This window comes from Oncorhynchus mykiss, chromosome 19 (genome assembly GCF_057628025.1).
Source record: "Oncorhynchus mykiss isolate SJ-2025 chromosome 19, ASM5762802v1, whole genome shotgun sequence".
NCBI lineage: Eukaryota > Metazoa > Chordata > Actinopteri > Salmoniformes > Salmonidae > Oncorhynchus > Oncorhynchus mykiss.
Window position 1 is genome coordinate 73,078,853 of NC_143040.1, and position 20,397 is coordinate 73,099,249.

The window sequence follows — 20,397 nt, forward strand, 5'->3', positions numbered from 1 at the left end:
AGTGTATGTAAACCTCCGACATCGACTGTACAACACCAACCGTAGGAAGGAGGGCCGTTCTTCAACTACCTCATTGATATCTGCTTTAAAACAGGCTAAACATCAGAAACCCAGAGACAAACAGCTTCATGTATCAATACATAGCCAAGGCTATACTGGCCACGGTGTGAACGTGTCCCAAATGACACTCAGTCCCTATAAGCCCTGGTCAAAAAGTAGTTCACTAAATCCAAAAAAAACAGAGTACCATTAGGAACACGCACTGTGTGACGGCAGAACAACTACTTAGCTTCTCCCTCGTGTAAACAGGATGAACCTGAGCTGTCTTCGTTTCTTACCAGAAGTTGCTCAAACCGTCAAGCCAGGAGAAATGTGATCTGGTGGGGGTTTGTTATTGGCATGTCCCCCCCCCCCCCCACCCACCCCCTCTCTCTGACAGTAAGAGTTAAAAATGTAAACACACCACTCAGGCTATGAGGGGAGCGTCCAGGGGAGTCGTTTATGATGCTACGTCCCAAATGGCACCCTATTCCCTCTCATAGGGTCCTGGTCAAAAGTAGTGCACTATATAGGGAACAGGGTGCCATTTGGGGTGCACCCATAATGGTTTGATCCGGGGCCATTGCGACTCAACCAGACAGATACTGACCTCAGCCAGGCCTGGAGACCCCCCCACCCCCACCTCTGTCAGACACACTTGAAGCCTTCTTGCTCTCCTCCTCTCCTCTCCCCTCTCCTTTCTCCCCCTGTCCTCTCTCCTCCTCTCTCCTCCTCTCTCCTCTAATCTCCTCTCCTTTCTCTCCCTCTCTCTTCTCTCCTCTCCTCTCCTCTCCACTCCCCTCTGCCTTCTCCCCCTGTCCTCTCTCCTCCTCTCCTCTCTCCTCCCCTCTCCTTTTCTCTCGCCGTCTTCTCTCCCCTCCTCCTCTCTCCTCTCCTCTCCTCCTTTCCTTTCCTCTCCTCTCTTCTCTCCTCTCCTCTTTTCTTTTCCTCTCCTCTTCTCCTCTCCTCTCTCCTCTCCTCCCCTCTCCTCTTCTCTCCCAGTCTTCTCTCCTCTCCTTTCCTCTCCTCCTCTCTCCTCTCCTCTCCTCTCCACCTCCTCTCCTCTCCTCTTCTCTCCTCTCCTCTCCTCTCCTCTCCTCTCCTCTTCTCTCCCAGTCTTCTCTCCTCTCCTTTCCTCACCTCTCCTCCTGTCTCCTCCTCTCTCCTCTCCTCCCCTCCTCTCCTCTCCTCCCTTCTTCTCCTCGCTCCTCCTCTCCTCTCCTCTCTCCTCCCCTCTCCTCTTCTCTCCCTGTCTTCTCTCCTCTCCCCTCCTCTCCTCCTCTCCTCCCCTCTTCTCCTCACTCCTCCTCTCCTCTCTCCTCTTCTCCTCCCCTCCTCTCTCCTCTCCTCTCCCCTCTTCTCTTCTCTTCTCTTCTCTCCTCCTCTCCTCTCCTCTCTCTTTTCTCCTCTCCTCTCCTCTCCTCTCCTCTCCACTCCCCTCTGCCTTCTCCCCCTGTCCTCTCTCCTCCTCTCCTCTCTCCTCCCCTCTCCTTTTCTCTCCCAGTCTTCTCTCCTCTCCTCCTCTCTTCTCTCCTCTTTTCCTTTCCTCTCCTCTCTCCTCTTCTCTCCCCTCTCCTCCCCTCTCCTCTTCTCTCCCCGTCTTCTCTCCTCTCCTTTCCTCTCCTCCTCTCTCCTCTCCTCTCCTCTCCTCTCCTCTCCTCTCATCTCTTCTCTCCTCCTCTCCTCTCCTCTCCCCTCCTCTCCTCTCCCGTTCTCCTCTCCTCTCCTCTCCTCTCCTCTTCTCTCCTCTCCTTTCCTCTCCTCTCCTCCTGTCTCCTCCTCTCTCCTCTCCTCCCCTACTCTCCTCCCCTCTTCTCCTCGCTCCTCCTCTCCTCTCCTCTCCTCTCTCCTCCCCTCTCCTCTTCTCTCCCCATCTCCTCTTCTCTCCCCGTCTTCTCTCCTCTCCCCTCTACTCTCCTCTCCTCCCCTCTTCTCCTCGCTCCTCCTCTCCTCTCTCCTCTTCTCTCCCCTCTCCTCTTCTCTCCTCTCCTCTTCTCCTCCCCTCCTCTCTCCTCTCCTCTCCTCCCTCTGTCCTCCCCTCTTCTCTTCTCTTCTCTCCTCCTCTCCTCTCCTCTCCTCTCCTCTCCTCTCCTCTCCTCTCCTTTCCTCTCTCCTCCTCTCCTCTCTCCTCCCCTCTCCTCTTCTCTCCCCTCTCCTCCCCTCTCCTCTTCTCTCATCTCCTCTTCTCCTCTCCTCCTCTCCTCTCCTCTCCTCTCCTCCCTCTCTCTTCTCCTCTTCTCTCCTCCTCTCCTCTCCTCTTCTCTCCCAGTCTTCTCTCCTCTCATTTCCTCTCCTCCCCTCTCCTGCCCTCTCCTCACCTCTCCTGCTCTCTCCTCTCTCCTCCCCTCTTCTCCTCTCCTCTCTCCTCCCCTCTCCTCTTCTCTCCCAGTCTTCTCTCCTCTCATTTCCTCTCCTCTCCTCTCCTCTCCTAGTCTTCTCTTCTCTCCTCTCCTCTCATGTCTTCTCCTCTCCTCTCATCTCCTCTTCTCTCCTCTCATTTCCTCTCCTCTCCTCTCCTCTTCTCTCCCAGTCTTCTCTCCTCTCATTTCCTCCCCTCTTCTCTCCTCCCCTCTCCTCCTCTCCTCTCCCCAACTCATAAAACAAGTGAAATACAACCCCATTGTGCAACCATTACAGCATGACTGAAATGCTCTTTTTCCCATCACTGGCAACAAGATGTATGTCATTCGGAGCCCAGTTGAACAATAACCATGAAGAAATAACACGTAAAAGAGAACCATCACTTCTAAGCCGTTTCTGACTATCTTCAAATGTTGAACAAAGAAAAAAATATATAAATATAAAATATATCATGTCAAAGCCAATAAAGTATTTTTGTTTTAAATCGGAACGCTTCCAAAACCACATCGTTTGTTCTAAAGCTATAAAATTAAAAGTTTCCAATTGATTTTATAAGTATATATCTTGGATAGGGTTCATTTAATTGGACAGTTTTTCTCAGAAAATTCAACTATAACAACAAAATACGTGAAATAATTTAGAGTATTTCCACTGTGATAGTAAATAATTCTGTTATAGGGTCTAAACCTCTAAAAGGGGTCAGCAGCATGTTAACTAGCAGTAGAAACCTCTAAAAGGGGTCAGCAGAATGTTAACTAGCAGTAGAAACCTCTAAAAGGGGTCAGCAGCATGTTGTTAACTAGCAGTAGAAACCTCTATAAGGGGGCAGCAGCATGTTGTTAACTAGCAGTAGAAACCTCTATAAGGGGTCAGCAGCATGTTGTTAACTAGCAGTAGAAACCTCTATAAGGGGGCAGCAGCATGTTGTTAACTAGCAGTAGAAACCTCTAAAAGGGGTCAGCAGCATGTTAACTAGCAGTAGAAACCTCTAAAAGGGGTCAGCAGCATGTTGTTAACTAGCAGTAGAAACCTCTAAAAGGGGTCAGCAGCATGTTGTTAACTAGCAGTAGAAACCTCTAAAAGGGGTCAGCAGCATGTTAACTAGCAGTAGAAACCTCTAAAAGGGGTCAGCAGCATGTTGTTAACTAGCAGTAGAAACCTCTAAAAGGGGTCAGCAGCATGTTGTTAACTAGCAGTAGAAACCTCTATAAGGGGTCAGCAGCATGTTGTTAACTAGCAGTAGAAACCTCTAAAAGGGGGCAGCAGCATGTTGTTAACTAGCAGTAGAAACCTCTATAAGGGGTCAGCAGCATGTTGTTAACTAGCAGTAGAAACCTCTATAAGGGGTCAGCAGCATGTTAACTAGCAGTAGAAACCTCTAAAAGGGGTCAGCAGAATGTTAACTAGCAGTAGAAACCTCTAAAAGGGGTCAGCAGCATGTTGTTAACTAGCAGTAGAAACCTCTATAAGGGGGCAGCAGCATGTTGTTAACTAGAAGTAGAAACCTCTATAAGGGGTCAGCAGCATGTTGTTAACTAGCAGTAGAAACCTCTATAAGGGGGCAGCAGCATGTTGTTAACTAGCAGTAGAAACCTCTAAAAGGGGTCAGCAGCATGTTAACTAGCAGTAGAAACCTATAAAAGGGGTCAGCAGCATGTTGTTAACTAGCAGTAGAAACCTCTAAAAGGGGTCAGCAGCATGTTGTTAACTAGCAGTAGAAACCTCTAAAAGGGGTCAGCAGCATGTTAACTAGCAGTAGAAACCTCTAAAAGGGGTCAGCAGCATGTTGTTAACTAGCAGTAGAAACCTCTAAAAGGGGTCAGCAGCATGTTGTTAACTAGCAGTAGAAACCTCTATAAGGGGTCAGCAGCATGTTGTTAACTAGCAGTAGAAACCTCTAAAAGGGGGCAGCAGCATGTTGTTAACTAGCAGTAGAAACCTCTATAAGGGGTCAGCAGCATGTTGTTAACTAGCAGTAGAAACCTCTATAAGGGGTCAGCAGCATGTTAACTAGCAGTAGAAACCTCTAAAAGGGGTCAGCAGCATGTTGTTAACTAGCAGTGGAAACCTCTAAAAGGGGTCAGCAGCATGTTAACTAGCAGTAGAAACCTCTAAAAGGGGTCAGCAGCATGTTGTTAACTAGCAGTGGAAACCTCTAAAAGGGGTCAGCAGCATGTTGTTAACTAGCAGTAGAAACCTCTAAAAGGGGTCAGCAGCATGTTGTTAACTAGCAGTAGAAACCTCTAAAAGGGGTCAGCAGCATGTTGTTAACTAGCAGTAGAAACCTCTAAAAGGGGGCAGCAGCATGTTAACTAGCAGTAGAAACCTCTAAAAGGGGGCAGCAGCATGTTAACTAGCAGTAGAAACCTCTAAAAGGGGTCAGCAGCATGTTGCTAACTAGCAGTAGAAACCTCTAAAAGGGGTCAGCAGCATGTTGTTAACTAGCAGTAGAAACCTCTAAAAGGGGTCAGCAGCATGTTGTTAACTAGCAGTAGAAACCTCTAAAAGGGGTCAGCAGCATGTTGTTAACTAGCAGTACAAACCTCTATAAGGGATCAGCAGCATGTTGTTAACTAGCAGTAGAAACCTCTATAAGGGGGCAGCAGCATGTTAACTAGCAGTAGAAACCTCTAAAAGGGGTCAGCAGCATGTTGTTAACTAGCAGTAGAAACCTCTAAAAGGGGTCAGCAGCATGTTGTTAACCAGCAGTAGAAACCTCTAAAAGGGGGCAGCAGCATGTTAACTAGCAGTAGAAACCTCTAAAAGGGTTCAGCAGCATGTTGTTAACTAGCAGTAGAAACCTCTAAAAGGGATCAGCAGCAGCATGTTAACTAGCAGTAGAAACCTCTAAAAGGGGTCAGCAGCATGTTGTTAACTAGCAGTAGAAACCTCTATAAGGGGTCAGCAGCATGTTAACTAGCAGTAGAAACCTCTAAAAGGGGTCAGCAGCATGTTGTTAACTAGCAGTAGAAACCTCTAAAAGGGATCAGCAGCAGCATGTTAACTAGCAGTAGAAACCTCTAAAAGGGGTCAGCAGCATGTTGTTAACTAGCAGTAGAAACCTCTATAAGGGGGCAGCAGCATGTTAACTAGCAGTAGAAACCTCAATAAGGGGCCAGTAGCATGTTGCTAACTAGCAGTAGAAACCTCTAAAAGGGGTCAGCAGCCTGTTGTTAACTATCAGTAGAAACCTCTAAAGGGGTCAGCAGCATGTTGTTAACTAGCAGTAGAAACCTCTAAAAGGGGTCAGTAGCATGTTGCTAACTAGCAGTAGAAACCTCTAAAAGGGGTCAGCAGCATGTTGTTAACTAGCAGTAGAAACCTCTAAAAGGGGTCAGTAGCATGTTGCTAACTAGCAGTAGAAACCTCTAAAAGGGGTCAGCAGCATGTTGTTAACTAGCAGTAGAAACCTCTAAAAGGGGGCAGCAGCATGTTGTTAACTAGCAGTAGAAACCTCTAAAAGGGGGCAGCAGCATGTTAACTAGCAGTAGAAACCTCTAAAAGGGGGCAGCAGCATGTTAACTAGCAGTAGAAACCTCTATAAGGGGGCTGCAGCATGTTAACTAGCAGTAGAAACCTCTATAAGGGGTCAGCAGCATGTTGTTAACTAGCAGTAGAAACCTCTAAAAGGGGTCAGCAGCATGTTGTTAACTAGCAGTAGAAACCTCTAAAAGGGGTCAGCAGCATGTTGTTAACTAGCAGTAGAAACCTCTAAAAGGGGTCAGCAGCATGTTGTTAACTAGCAGTAGAAACCTCTAAAAGGGGTCAGCAGCATGTTAACTAGCAGTAGAAACCTCTAAAGGGGTCAGCAGCATGTTAACTAGCAGTAGAAACCTCTAAAGGGGTCAGCAGCATGTTAACTAGCAGTAGAAACCTCTAAAAGGGGTCAGCAGCATGTTGTTAACTAGCAGTAGAAACCTCTAAAAGGGGTCAGCAGCATGTTGTTAACTAGCAGTAGAAACCTCTATAAGGGATCAGCAGCATGTTGTTAACTAGCAGTAGAAACCTCTAAAAGGGGTCAGCAGCATGTTAACTAGCAGTAGAAACCTCTAAAAGGGGTCAGCAGCATGTTAACTAGCAGTAGAAACCTCTAAAAGGGGTCAGCAGCATGTTAACTAGCAGTAGAAACCTCTAAAAGGGGTCAGCAGCATGTTAACTAGCAGTAGAAACCTCTAAAAGGGGTCAGCAGCATGTTAACTAGCAGTAGAAACCTCTATAAGGGGTCAGCAGCATGTTAACTAGCAGTAGAAACCTCTATAAGGGATCAGCAGCATGTTGTTAACTAGCAGTAGAAACCTCTAAAAGGGGTCAGCAGCATGTTGTTAACTAGCAGTAGAAACCTCTAAAAGGGGTCAGCAGCATGTTAACTAGCAGTAGAAACCTCTAAAAGGGGTAAGCAGCATGTTGTTAACTAGCAGTAGAAACCTCTAAAAGGGGGCAGCAGCATGTTAACTAGCAGTAGAAACCTCTAAAAGGGATCAGCAGCATGTTGCTAACTAGCAGTAGAAACCTCTAAAAGGGGTCAGCAGCATGTTGTTAACTAGCAGTAGAAACCTCTAAAAGGGGTCAGCAGCATGTTGTTAACTAGCAGTAGAAACCTCTAAAAGGGGTCAGCAGCATGTTGTTAACTAGCAGTACAAACCTCTATAAGGGATCAGCAGCATGTTGTTAACTAGCAGTAGAAACCTCTATAAGGGGGCAGCAGCATGTTAACTAGCAGTAGAAACCTCTAAAAGGGGTCAGCAGCATGTTGTTAACTAGCAGTAGAAACCTCTAAAAGGGGTCAGCAGCATGTTGTTAACCAGCAGTAGAAACCTCTAAAAGGGGGCAGCAGCATGTTAACTAGCAGTAGAAACCTCTAAAAGGGGTCAGCAGCATGTTGTTAACTAGCAGTAGAAACCTCTAAAAGGGATCAGCAGCAGCATGTTAACTAGCAGTAGAAACCTCTAAAAGGGGTCAGCAGCATGTTGTTAACTAGCAGTAGAAACCTCTATAAGGGGTCAGCAGCATGTTAACTAGCAGTAGAAACCTCTAAAAGGGGTCAGCAGCATGTTGTTAACTAGCAGTAGAAACCTCTAAAAGGGATCAGCAGCAGCATGTTAACTAGCAGTAGAAACCTCTAAAAGGGGTCAGCAGCATGTTGTTAACTAGCAGTAGAAACCTCTATAAGGGGGCAGCAGCATGTTAACTAGCAGTAGAAACCTCAATAAGGGGCCAGTAGCATGTTGCTAACTAGCAGTAGAAACCTCTAAAAGGGGTCAGCAGCCTGTTGTTAACTATCAGTAGAAACCTCTAAAGGGGTCAGCAGCATGTTGTTAACTAGCAGTAGAAACCTCTAAAAGGGGTCAGTAGCATGTTGCTAACTAGCAGTAGAAACCTCTAAAAGGGGTCAGCAGCATGTTGTTAACTAGCAGTAGAAACCTCTAAAAGGGGTCAGTAGCATGTTGCTAACTAGCAGTAGAAACCTCTAAAAGGGGTCAGCAGCATGTTGTTAACTAGCAGTAGAAACCTCTAAAAGGGGGCAGCAGCATGTTGTTAACTAGCAGTAGAAACCTCTAAAAGGGGGCAGCAGCATGTTAACTAGCAGTAGAAACCTCTAAAAGGGGGCAGCAGCATGTTAACTAGCAGTAGAAACCTCTATAAGGGGGCTGCAGCATGTTAACTAGCAGTAGAAACCTCTATAAGGGGTCAGCAGCATGTTGTTAACTAGCAGTAGAAACCTCTAAAAGGGGTCAGCAGCATGTTGTTAACTAGCAGTAGAAACCTCTAAAAGGGGTCAGCAGCATGTTGTTAACTAGCAGTAGAAACCTCTAAAAGGGGTCAGCAGCATGTTGTTAACTAGCAGTAGAAACCTCTAAAAGGGGTCAGCAGCATGTTAACTAGCAGTAGAAACCTCTAAAGGGGTCAGCAGCATGTTAACTAGCAGTAGAAACCTCTAAAGGGGTCAGCAGCATGTTAACTAGCAGTAGAAACCTCTAAAAGGGGTCAGCAGCATGTTGTTAACTAGCAGTAGAAACCTCTAAAAGGGGTCAGCAGCATGTTGTTAACTAGCAGTAGAAACCTCTATAAGGGATCAGCAGCATGTTGTTAACTAGCAGTAGAAACCTCTAAAAGGGGTCAGCAGCATGTTAACTAGCAGTAGAAACCTCTAAAAGGGGTCAGCAGCATGTTAACTAGCAGTAGAAACCTCTAAAAGGGGTCAGCAGCATGTTAACTAGCAGTAGAAACCTCTAAAAGGGGTCAGCAGCATGTTAACTAGCAGTAGAAACCTCTAAAAGGGGTCAGCAGCATGTTAACTAGCAGTAGAAACCTCTATAAGGGGTCAGCAGCATGTTAACTAGCAGTAGAAACCTCTATAAGGGATCAGCAGCATGTTGTTAACTAGCAGTAGAAACCTCTAAAAGGGGTCAGCAGCATGTTGTTAACTAGCAGTAGAAACCTCTAAAAGGGTCAGCAGCATGTTAACTAGCAGTAGAAACCTCTAAAAGGGGTCAGCAGCATGTTGTTAACTAGCAGTAGAAACCTCTAAAAGGGGGCAGCAGCATGTTAACTAGCAGTAGAAACCTCTAAAAGGGATCAGCAGCATGTTGCTAACTAGCAGTAGAAACCTCTAAAAGGGGTCAGCAGCATGTTGTTAACTAGCAGTAGAAACCTCTAAAAGGGGTCAGCAGCATGTTGTTAACTAGCAGTAGAAACCTCTAAAAGGGGTCAGCAGCATGTTGTTAACTAGCAGTAGAAACCTCTAAAAGGGGTCAGCAGCATGTTAACTAGCAGTAGAAACCTCTAGAAGGGGTCAGCAGCATGTTAACTAGCAGTAGAAACCTCTAAAAGGGGTCAGCAGCATGTTAACTAGCAGTGGAAACCTCTAAAAGGGGTCAGCAGCATGTTAACTAGCAGTAGAAACCTCTATAAGGGATCAGCAGCATGTTGTTAACTAGCAGTAGAAACCTCTAAAAGGGGTCAGCAGCATGTTGTTAACTAGCAGTAGAAACCTCTAAAAGGGGTCAGCAGCATGTTGTTAACTAGCAGCAGAAACCTCTATAAGGGGTCAGCAGCATGTTAACTAGCAGTAGAAACCTCTAAAAGGGATCAGCAGCATGTTGCTAACTAGCAGTAGAAACCTCTAAAAGGGGTCAGCAGCATGTTGTTAACTAGCAGTAGAAACCTCTAAAAGGGGTCAGCAGCATGTTGTTAACTAGCAGTAGAAACCTCTAAAAGGGGTCAGCAGCATGTTGTTAACTAGCAGTAGAAACCTCTAAAAGGGGTCAGCAGCATGTTAACTAGCAGTAGAAACCTCTATAAGGGGTCAGCAGCATGTTGTTAACTAGCAGTAGAAACCTCTAAAAGGGGTCAGCAGCATGTTAACTAGCAGTAGAAACCTCTATAAGGGGTCAGCAGCATGTTGTTAACTAGCAGTAGAAACCTCTAAAAGGGGTCAGCAGCATGTTGTTAACTAGCAGTAGAAACCTCTAAAAGGGGTCAGCAGCATGTTGTTAACCAGCAGTAGAAACCTCTAAAAGGGGTCAGCAGCATGTTGTTAACTAGCAGTAGAAACCTCTATAAGGGGTCAGCAGCATGTTAACTAGCAGTAGAAACCTCTAAAAGGGGTCAGCAGCATGTTGTTAACTAGCAGTAGAAACCTCTAAAAGGGGTCAGCAGCATGTTAACTAGCAGTAGACACCTCTATAAGGGATCAGCAGCATGTTGTTAACTAGCAGTAGAAACCTCTATAAGGGGGCAGCAGCATGTTAACTAGCAGTAGAAACCTCTAAAAGGGGTCAGCAGCATGTTGTTAACTAGCAGTAGAAACCTCTAAAAGGGGTCAGCAGCATGTTGTTAACTAGCAGTAGAAACCTCTATAAAGGGGCAGCAGCATGTTAACTAGCAGTAGAAACCTCTAGAAGGGGTCAGCAGCATGTTGTTAACTAGCAGTAGAAACCTCTAAAAGGGGTCAGCAGCATGTTGTTAACTAGCAGTAGAAACCTATATAAGGGGGCAGCAGCATGTTAACTAGCAGTAGAAACCTCTAAAAGGGGTCAGCAGCATGTTGTTAACTAGCAGTAGAAACCTCTAAAAGGGGTCAGCAGCATGTTGTTAACTAGCAGTAGAAACCTCTAAAAGGGGTCAGCAGCATGTTAACTAGCAGTGGAAACCTCTATAAGGGGTCAGCAGCATGTTGTTAACTAGCAGTAGAAACCTCTAAAAGGGGTCAGCAGCATGTTAACTAGCAGTAGAAACCTCTATAAGGGGTCAGCAGCATGTTGTTAACTAGCAGTAGAAACCTCTAAAAGGGGGCAGCAGCATGTTAACTAGCAGTAGAAACCTCTAAAAGGGGTCAGCAGCATGTTGTTAACTAGCAGTAGAAACCTCTAAAAGGGGGCAGCAGCATGTTAACTAGCAGTAGAAACCTCTAAAAGGGGTCAGCAGCATGTTGTTAACTAGCAGTAGAAACCTCTAGAAGGGGTCAGCAGCATGTTGTTAACTAGCAGTGGAAACCTCTAAAAGGGGGCAGCAGCATGTTAACTAGCAGTAGAAACATCTATAAGGGGTCAGCAGCATGTTGTTAACTAGCAGTAGAAACCTCTAAAAGGGGTCAGCAGCATGTTGTTAACTAGCAGTAGAAACCTCTAAAAGGGGTCAGCAGCATGTTGTTAACTAGCAGCAGAAACCTCTAAAAGGGGTCAGCAGCATGTTGTTAACTAGCAGCAGAAACCTCTAAAAGGGGTCAGCAGCATGTTGTTAACTAGCAGTAGAAACCTCTAAAAGGGGTCAGCAGCATGTTAACTAGCAGTAAAAACCTCTATAAGGGGTCAGCAGCATGTTGTTAACTAGCAGTAGAAACCTCTATAAGGGGTCAGCAGCATGTTGTTAACTAGCAGTAAAAACCTCTATAAGGGGGCAGCAGCATGTTGTTAACTAGCAGTAGAAACCTCTAAAAGGGGTCAGCAGCATGTTGTTAACTAGCAGTAGAAACCTCTAAAAGGGGTCAGCAGCATGTTGTTAACTAGCAGTAGAAACCTCTATAAGGGGTCAGCAGCATGTTAACTAGCAGTAGAAACCTCTAGAAGGGGTCAGCAGCATGTTGTTAACTAGCAGTAGAAACCTCTATAAGGGGTCAGCAGCATGTTAACTAGCAGTAGAAACCTCTAAAAGGGGTCAGCAGCATGTTGTTAACTAGCAGTAGAAACCTCTAAAAGGGATCAGCAGCATGTTAACTAGCAGTAGAAACCTCTAAAAGGGGTCAGCAGCATGTTAACTAGCAGTAGAAACATCTATAAGGGGTCAGCAGCATGTTGTTAACTAGCAGTAGAAACCTCTAAAAGGGGTCAGCAGCATGTTGTTAACTAGCAGTAGAAACCTCTAAAAGGGGTCAGCAGCATGTTGTTAACTAGCAGCATAAACCTCTAAAAGGGGTCAGCAGCATGTTGTTAACTAGCAGCAGAAACCTCTAAAAGGGGTCAGCAGCATGTTGTTAACTAGCAGCAGAAACCTCTAAAAGGGGTCAGCAGCATGTTGTTAACTAGCAGTAGAAACCTCTAAAAGGGGTCAGCAGCATGTTAACTAGCAGTAAAAACCTCTATAAGGGGTCAGCAGCATGTTGTTAACTAGCAGTAGAAACCTCTATAAGGGGTCAGCAGCATGTTGTTAACTAGCAGTATAAACCTCTATAAGGGGTCAGCAGCATGTTGTTAACTAGCAGTAAAAACCTCTATAAGGGGGCAGCAGCATGTTGTTAACTAGCAGTAGAAACCTCTAAAAGGGGTCAGCAGCATGTTGTTAACTAGCAGTAGAAACCTCTAAAAGGGGTCAGCAGCATGTTGTTAACTAGCAGTAGAAACCTCTATAAGGGGTCAGCAGCATGTTAACTAGCAGTAGAAACCTCTAGAAGGGGTCAGCAGCATGTTGTTAACTAGCAGTAGAAACCTCTATAAGGGGTCAGCAGCATGTTAACTAGCAGTAGAAACCTCTAAAAGGGGTCAGCAGCATGTTGTTAACTAGCAGTAGAAACCTCTAAAAGGGATCAGCAGCATGTTAACTAGCAGTAGAAACCTCTAAAAGGGGTCAGCAGCATGTTAACTAGCAGTAGAAACATCTATAAGGGGTCAGCAGCATGTTGTTAACTAGCAGTAGAAACCTCTAAAAGGGGTCAGCAGCATGTTGTTAACTAGCAGTAGAAACCTCTAAAAGGGGTCAGCAGCATGTTGTTAACTAGCAGTAGAAACCTCTAAAAGGGGTCAGCAGCATGTTGTTAACTAGCAGTAGAAACCTCTAAAGGGGGTCAGCAGCATGTTAACTAGCAGTAGAAACCTCTATAAGGGGTCAGCAGCATGTTGTTAACTAGCAGTAGAAACCTCTAAAAGGGGTCAGCAGCATGTTGTTAACTAGCAGTAGAAACCTCTAGAAGGGGTCAGCAGCATGTTGTTAACTAGCAGTAGAAACCTCTAAAAGGGGGCAGCAGCATGTTGTTAACTAGCAGTGGAAACCTCTAAAAGGGGTCAGCAGCATGTTAACTAGCAGTAGAAACCTCTAAAAGGGGTCAGCAGCATGTTGTTAACTAGCAGTAGAAACCTCTAAAAGGGGGCAGCAGCATGTTGTTAAATAGCAGTGGAAACCTCTAAAAGGGGTCAGCAGCATGTTAACTAGCAGTAGAAACCTCTATAAGGGGTCAGCAGCATGTTGTTAACTAGCAGTAGAAACCTCTATAAGGGGGCAGCAGCATGTTAACTAGCAGTAGAAACCTCTATAAGGGGTAAGCAGCATGTTGTTAACTAGCAGTAGAAACCTCTAAAAGGGGTCAGCAGCATGTTGTTAACTAGCAGTAGAAACCTCTAAAAGGGGTCAGCAGCATGTTAACTAGCAGTAGAAACCTCTATAAGGGGTCAGCAGCATGTTGTTAACTAGCAGTAGAAACCTCTAAAAGGGGTCAGCAGCATGTTGTTAACTAGCAGTAGAAACCTCTATAAGGGGGCAGCAGCATGTTGTTAACTAGCAGCAGAAACCTCTATAAGGGGTCAGCAGCATGTAGTTAACTAGCAGTAGAAACCTCTAGAAGGGGTCAGCAGCATGTTGTTAACTAGCAGTAGAAACCTCTAGAAGGGGTCAGCAGCATGTTGTTAACTAACAGTGGAAACCTCTAAAAGGGGGCAGCAGCATGTTAACTAGCAGTAGAAACATCTATAAGGGGTCAGCAGCATGTTGTTAACTAGCAGTAGAAACTTCTAAACGGGGTCAGCAGTATGTTGTTAACTAGCAGTAGAAACCTCTAAAAGGGGTCAGCAGCATGTTGTTAACTAGCAGTAGAAACCTCTAAAAGGGGTCAGCAGCATGTTGTTAACTAGCAGTAGAAACCTCTAAAAGGGGGCAGCAGCATGTTGTTAACTAGCAGTAGAAACCTCTAAAAGGGGTCAGCAGCATGTTGTTAACTAGCAGTAGAAACCTCTATAAGGGGTCAGCAGCATGTTAACTAGCAGTAGAAACCTCTAAAAGGGGCAGCAGCATGTTGTTAACTAGCAGTAGAAACCTCTAAAAGGGGTCAGCAGCATGTTAACTAGCAGTAGAAACCTCTAAAAGGGGTCAGCAGCAAGTTAACTAGCAGTAGAAACCTCTAAAAGGGGTCAGCAGCATGTTGTTAACTAGCAGTAGAAACCTCTAAAAGGGGTCAGCAGCATGTTGTTAACTAGCAGTAGAAACCTCTAAAAGGGGTCAGCAGCATGTTGTTAACTAGCAGTAGAAACCTCTAAAAGGGGTCAGCAGCATGTTGTTAACTAGCAGTAGAAACCTCTAAAAGGGGGCAGCAGCATGTTGTTAACTAGCAGTAGAAACCTCTAAAAGGGGGCAGCAGCATGTTAACTAGCAGTAGACACCTCTATAAGGGGTCAGCAGCATGTTGTTAACTAGCAGTAGAAACCTCTAAAAGGGGTCAGCAGCATGTTAACTAGCAGTAGACACCTCTATAAGGGATCAGCAGCATGTTGTTAACTAGCAGTAGAAACCTCTAAAAGGGGTCAGCAGCATGTTGTTAACTAGCAGTAGAAACCTCTAAAAGGGGTCAGCAGCATGTTGTTAACTAGCAGTAGAAACCTCTAAAAGGGGCAGCAGCATGTTGTTAACTAGCAGTAGAAACCTATAAAAGGGGTCAGCAGCATGTTGTTAACTAGCAGTAGAAACCTCTAAAAGGGGTCAGCAGCATGTTGTTAACTAGCAGTAGAAACCTCTAAAAGGGGTCAGCAGCATGTTGTTAACTAGCAGTAGAAACCTCTAAAAGGGGTCAGCAGCATGTTGTTAACTAGCAGTAGAAACCTCTAAAAGGGGCCAGCAGCATGTTGTTAACTACCAGTAGAAACCTCTAAAAGGGGTCAGCAGCATGTTGTTAACTAGCAGTAGAAACCTCTATAAGGGGGCTGCAGCATGTTAACTAGCAGTAGAAACCTCTAAAAGGGGTCAGCAGCATGTTGTTAACTAGCAGTAGAAACCTCTAAAAGGGGTCAGCAGCATGTTGTTAACTAGCAGCAGAAACCTCTAAAAGGGGGCAGCAGCATGTTGTTAACTAGCAGTAGAAACCTCTATAAGGGGTCAGCAGCATGTTGTTAACTAGCAGCAGAAACCTCTAAAAGGGGTCAGCAGCATGTTGTTAACTAGCAGTAGAAACCTCTAAAAGGGGGCAGCAGCATGTTGTTAACTAGCAGCAGAAACCTCTAAAAGGGGTCAGCAGCATGTTGTTAACTAGCAGTAGAAACCTCTAAAAGGGGTCAGCAGCATGTTGTTAACTAACAGTAGAAACCTCTATAAGGGGTCAGCAGCATGTTGTTAACTAGCAGTAGAAACCTCTATAAGGGGTCAGCAGCATGTTGTTAACTAGCAGTAGAAACCTCTATAAGGGGTCAGCAGCATGTTGTTAACTAGCAGTAGAAACCTCTATAAGGGGTCAGCAGCATGTTGTTAACTAGCAGTAGAAACCTCTATAAGGGGGCAGCAGCATGTTGTTAACTAGCAGTAGAAACCTCTAAAAGGGGTCAGCAGCAAGTTAACTAGCAGTAGAAACCTCTAAAAGGGGGCAGCAGCATGTTGTTAACTAGCAGTAGAAACCTCTAGAAGGGGGCAGCAGCATGTTAACTAGCAGTATAAACCTCTAAAAGGGGTCAGCAGCATGTTGTTAACTAGCAGTAGAAACCTCTATAAGGGGTCAGCAGCATGTTGTTAACTAGCAGTAGAAACCTCTAAAAGGGGGCAGCAGCATGTTAACTAGCAGTAGAAACCTCTAAAAGGGGTCAGCAGCATGTTGTTAACTAGCAGTAGAAACCTCTAAAAGGGGTCAGCAGCATGTTGTTAACTAGCAGTAGAAACATCTAAAAGGGGTCAGCAGCATGTTGTTAACTAGCAGTAGAAACCTCTAAAAGGGGTCAGCAGCATGTTGTTAACTAGCAGTAGAAACCTCTAAAAGGGGTCAGCAGGATGTTGTTAACTAGCAGTAGAAACCTCTAGAAGGGGTCAGCAGCATGTTGTTAACTAGCAGTAGAAACCTCTATAAGGGGTCAGCAGCATGTTGTTAACTAGCAGTAGAAACCTCTATAAGGGGGCAGCAGCATGTTAACTAGCAGTAGAAACCTCTAAAAGGGGCAGCAGCATGTTGTTAACTAGCAGTAGAAACCTCTAAAAGGGGTCAGCAGCATGTTAACTAGCAGTAGAAACCTCTAAAAGGGGTCAGCAGCATGTTGTTAACTAGCAGTACAAACCTCTAAAAGGGGCAGCAGCATGTTGTTAACTAGCAGTAGAAACCTCTAAAAGGGGTCAGCAGCATGTTAACTAGCAGTAGAAACCTCTAAAAGGGGTCAGCAGCATGTTGTTAACTAGCAGTACAAACCTCTAAAAGGGGTCAGCAGCATGTTGTTAACTAGCAGTAGAAACCTCTATAAGGGGGCAGCAGCATGTTGTTAACTAGCAGTAGAAACCTCTATAAGGGGGCAGCAGCATGTTAACTAGCAGTAGAAACCTCTATAAGGGGGCAGCAGCATGTTAACTAGCAGTAGAAACCTCTATAAGGGGTCAGCAGCATGTTGTTAACTAGCAGTAGAAACCTCTATAAGGGGGCAGCAGCATGTTAACTAGCAGTAGAAACCTCTAAAAGGGGGCAGCAGCATGTTAACTAGCAGTAGAAACCTCTAAAAGGGGGCAGCAGCATGTTAACTAGCAGTAGAAACCTCTATAAGGGGGCAGCAGCATGTTAACTAGCAGTAGAAACCTCTATAAGGGGGCAGCAGCATGTTGTTAACTAGCAGTAGAAACCTCTATAAGGGGTCAGCAGCATGTTAACTAGCAGTAGAAACCTCTAAAAGGGGGCAGCAGCATGTTAACTAGCAGTAGAAACCTCTAAAAGGGGTCAGCAGCATGTTGTTAACTAGCAGTAGAAACCTCTTGAAGGGGTCAGCAGCATGTTGTTAACTAGCAGTAGAAACCTCTATAAGGGGGCAGCAGCATGTTGTTAACTAGCAGCAGAAACCTCTAAAAGGGGTCAGCAGCATGTTGTTAACTAGCAGTAGAAACCTCTAAAAGGGGTCAGCAGCATGTTGTTAACTAACAGTAGAAACCTCTATAAGGGGTCAGCAGCATGTTGTTAACTAGCAGTAGAAACCTCTATAAGGGGTCAGCAGCATGTTGTTAACTAGCAGTAGAAACCTCTATAAGGGGTCAGCAGCATGTTGTTAACTAGCAGTAGAAACCTCTATAAGGGGTCAGCAGCATGTTGTTAACTAGCAGTAGAAACCTCTATAAGGGGGCAGCAGCATGTTGTTAACTAGCAGTAGAAACCTCTAAAAGGGGTCAGCAGCATGTTAACTAGCAGTAGAAACCTCTAAAAGGGGGCAGCAGCATGTTGTTAACTAGCAGTAGAAACCTCTAGAAGGGGGCAGCAGCATGTTAACTAGCAGTATAAACCTCTAAAAGGGGTCAGCAGCATGTTGTTAACTAGCAGTAGAAACCTCTATAAGGGGTCAGCAGCATGTTGTTAACTAGCAGTAGAAACCTCTAAAAGGGGGCAGCAGCATGTTAACTAGCAGTAGAAACCTCTAAAAGGGGTCAGCAGCATGTTGTTAACTAGCAGTAGAAACCTCTAAAAGGGGTCAGCAGCATGTTGTTAACTAGCAGTAGAAACATCTAAAAGGGGTCAGCAGCATGTTGTTAACTAGCAGTAGAAACCTCTAAAAGGGGTCAGCAGCATGTTGTTAACTAGCAGTAGAAACCTCTAAAAGGGGTCAGCAGCATGTTGTTAACTAGCAGTAGAAACCTCTAGAAGGGGTCAGCAGCATGTTGTTAACTAGCAGTAGAAACCTCTATAAGGGGTCAGCAGCATGTTGTTAACTAGCAGTAGAAACCTCTATAAGGGGGCAGCAGCATGTTAACTAGCAGTAGAAACCTCTAAAAGGGGCAGCAGCATGTTGTTAACTAGCAGTAGACACCTCTAAAAGGGGTCAGCAGCATGTTAACTAGCAGTAGAAACCTCTAAAAGGGGTCAGCAGCATGTTGTTAACTAGCAGTACAAACCTCTAAAAGGGGTCAGCAGCATGTTGTTAACTAGCAGTAGAAACCTCTATAAGGGGGCAGCAGCATGTTGTTAACTAGCAGTAGAAACCTCTATAAGGGGGCAGCAGCATGTTAACTAGCAGTAGAAACCTCTATAAGGGGGCAGCAGCATGTTAACTAGCAGTAGAAACCTCTATAAGGGGTCAGCAGCATGTTGTTAACTAGCAGTAGAAACCTCTATAAGGGGGCAGCAGCATGTTAACTAGCAGTAGAAACCTCTAAAAGGGGGCAGCAGCATGTTAACTAGCAGTAGAAACCTCTAAAAGGGGGCAGCAGCATGTTAACTAGCAGTAGAAACCTCTATAAGGGGGCAGCAGCATGTTAACTAGCAGTAGAAACCTCTATAAGGGGGCAGCAGCATGTTGTTAACTAGCAGTAGAAACCTCTATAAGGGGTCAGCAGCATGTTAACTAGCAGTAGAAACCTCTAAAAGGGGGCAGCAGCATGTTAACTAGCCGTAGAAACCTCTAAAAGGGGTCAGCAGCATGTTGTTAACTAGCAGTAGAAACCTCTTGAAGGGGTCAGCAGCATGTTGTTAACTAGCAGTAGAAACCTCTATAAGGGGGCAGCAGCATGTTGTTAGCTAGCAGTAGAAACCTCTAAAAGGGGTCAGCAGCATGTTAACTAGCAGTAGAAATCTCTATAAGGGGTCAGCAGCATGTTGTTAACTAGCAGTAGAAACCTCTAAAAGGGGTCAGCAGCATGTTGTTAACTAGCAGTAGAAACCTCTATAAGGGGGCAGCAGCATGTTAACTAGCAGTAGAAACCTCTAAAAGGGGTCAGCAGCATGTTAACTAGCAGTAGAAACCTCTAAAAGGGGGCAGCAGCATGTTGTTAACTAGCAGTAGAAACCTCTAAAAGGGGTCAGCAGCATGTTGTTAACTAGCAGTAGAAACCTCTAAAAGGGGTCAGCAGCATGTTGTTAACTAGCAGTAGAAACCTCTAAAAGGGGTCAGCAGCATGTTGTTAACTAGCAGTAGAAACCTCTATAAGGGGTCAGCAGCATGTTGTTAACTAGCAGTAGAAACCTCTATAAGGGGGCAGCAGCATGTTGTTAACTAGCAGTGGAAACCTCTAAAAGGGGTCAGCAGCATGTTGTTAACTAGCAGTAGAAACCTCTAAAAGGGGGCAGCAGCATGTTGTTAACTAGCAGTAGAAACCTCTAAAAGGGGTCAGCAGCATGTTGTTAACTAGCAGTAGAAACATCTAAAAGGGGTCAGCAGCATGTTAACTAGCAGTAGAAACCTCTAAAAGGGGTCAGCAGCATGTTGTTAACTAGCAGTAGAAACCTCTAAAAGGGGTCAGCAGCATGTTGTTAACTAGCAGTAGAAACCTCTAAAAGGGGGCAGCAGCATGTTAACTAGCAGTATAAACCTCTAAAAGGGGTCAGCAGCATGTTGTTAACTAGCAGTAGAAACCTCTAAAAGGGGTCAGCAGCATGTTGTTAACTAGCAGTAGAAACCTCTATAAGGGGGTCAGCAGCATGTTAACTAGCAGTAGAAACCTCTATAAGGGGTCAGCAGCATGTTGTTAACTAGCAGTAGAAACCTCTATAAGGGGTCAGCAGCATGTTGTTAACCAGCAGTAGAAACTTCTAAACGGGGTCAGCAGTATGTTGTTAACTAGCAGTAGAAACCTCTAAAAGGGGTCAGCAGCATGTTGTTAACTATTAGTAGAAACCTCTAAAAGGGGTCAGCAGCATGTTGTTAACTAGCAGTAGAAACCTCTAAAAGGGGTCAGCAGCATGTTAACTAGCAGTATAAACCTCTAAAAGGGGTCAGCAGCATGTTGTTAACTAGCAGTAGAAACCTCTAAAAGGGGTCAGCAGCAGCATGTTGTTAACTAGCAGTAGAAACCTCTAAAAGGGGTCAGCAGCATGTTAACTGGCAGTAGAAACCTCTAAAAGGGGTCAGCAGCATGTTGTTAACTAGCAGTAGAAACCTCTAAAAGGGGTCAGCAGCATGTTAACTAGCAGTAGAAACCTCTAAAAGGGATCAGCAGCATGTTGTTAACTAGCAGTAGAAACCTCTAAAAGGGGTCAGCAGCATGTTAACTAGCAGTAGAAACCTCTAAAAGGGGTCAGCAGCATGTTGTTAACTAGCAGTAGAAACCTCTAAAAGGGGGCAGCAGCATGTTAACTAGCAGTAGAAACCTCTATAAGGGGTCAGCAGCATGTTAACTAGCAGTAGAAACCTCTATAAGGGGTCAGCAGCATGTTAACTAGCAGTAGAAACCTCTATAAGGGGGTCAGCAGCATGTTAACTAGCAGTAGAAACCTCTATAAGGGGTCAGCAGCATGTTAACTAGCAGTAGAAACCTCTATAAGGGATCAGCAGCATGTTGTTAACTAGCAGTAGAAACCTCTATAAGGGGTCAGCAGCATGTTAACTAGCAGTAGAAACCTCTAAAAGGGGTCAGCAG

At 45.1% G+C, this 20,397-nt stretch overlaps 1 protein-coding gene across 28 annotated transcripts in view; it reads right to left on the reverse strand.

Annotated features, from left to right (window-relative positions):
* smoc1 (SPARC related modular calcium binding 1) overlaps positions 1-20,397 on the reverse strand; it is a 187,416-nt gene that overhangs the window by 136,541 nt on the left and 30,478 nt on the right. The window lies entirely within an intron of this gene.